This window comes from Larimichthys crocea, chromosome XXIV, assembly GCF_000972845.2.
Source record: "Larimichthys crocea isolate SSNF chromosome XXIV, L_crocea_2.0, whole genome shotgun sequence".
Lineage (NCBI taxonomy): Eukaryota > Metazoa > Chordata > Actinopteri > Sciaenidae > Larimichthys > Larimichthys crocea.
In genome coordinates this window covers 16,520,746-16,521,886 of record NC_040034.1, presented here as the reverse complement: position 1 = coordinate 16,521,886, position 1,141 = coordinate 16,520,746, and positions in this window count along the sequence as shown.

Below are 1,141 nucleotides of genomic sequence, written 5' to 3'. Positions count from 1 at the left end.
TGACTTTAAAACACATACAGTCGCTAACCTGTTGTATATAGAGGAGATCACCCGCAGACAGGAGGTCAACATGTCTCAGATAGGAATAGGGAATTGATAAGATTTTTATGATTCCGATTTCGATTCTGCTTAACGATTCGATTCTTTATCGATTCTCATTTGGGAAAAAAAGGAGACAAAGTTTGATCAGCATCAACTAGAGGAGGTAGTGAACTGGAGCGAGTACTAGTACAGCTGCCAGCCTCTGAGCCAGCCAGCCTCATCATGGTCATCTTCTAAATGTAATGCAGAAGGCATTCGTTTAATGTTAACTGTTTTAGCATGTTTTACAAAGCAGCACATCGCGCTAACATGGTAGGCAGTGTGTTATTACCAGAGTTACCTTCTGTAGTGACCGCAGAGGTGCTCATAGCCTGGCTGCTGCTGCCGCTGCTGCTAGGTTGAGATTAGGGCTGCACGATATGGCCTATAACCAATATCTCGATATTTTTAAGCTATATCGCGATACACGATATATATCTTCGATATTTTATTTCACCCCTCAACAATAACTGACGATAATTTGAAGCTTCGTTCAGGTTCATTTCACCATCAGTAAGCTGCTTAATTGACTGGTGGGCACTGGCTTGGCTTGAGTCACATGAAGTGATTGCTGTAAGAAAGCTAGCCTGATGCAGTTTACGTTTGAAGAAAGACGAAAAGGAAAGCACAAGATGAGGACAAGAAAGTATCTTGTGCGCACCAGAAAGTATCTCGTGCTCACGAGAAAGTATTTTGTGCTCACTAGAAACGTTTCACTTTTTTTTTTCCCCCCATGTCCCTTTAGGGGCTCCGTACAAAGTGAAGAAAAGCGGAGAAGAAACGTGGATGTTTTTCGTTGAGCTGGTTTGTTTGTATCACCTTTTAAGTTGAGCTAGCGAATGTAAACAGTCGTTTAGAATGGCATAATTAATATTTGATCGTAAACATCTCGTGCTGGAACCTGTATGAGAAATTAGACAATATTACTGTTTCAAAGATTCTGATTTAGGAGTTTTTTGTTTTTTTCAATCTGATCATTTGTTTGATTTTGCTGTTGCTGTAACTGTATTATGTAGGCTGTTGCATATAGGCCTAGTGCAATGCAATGTTAATCATAACT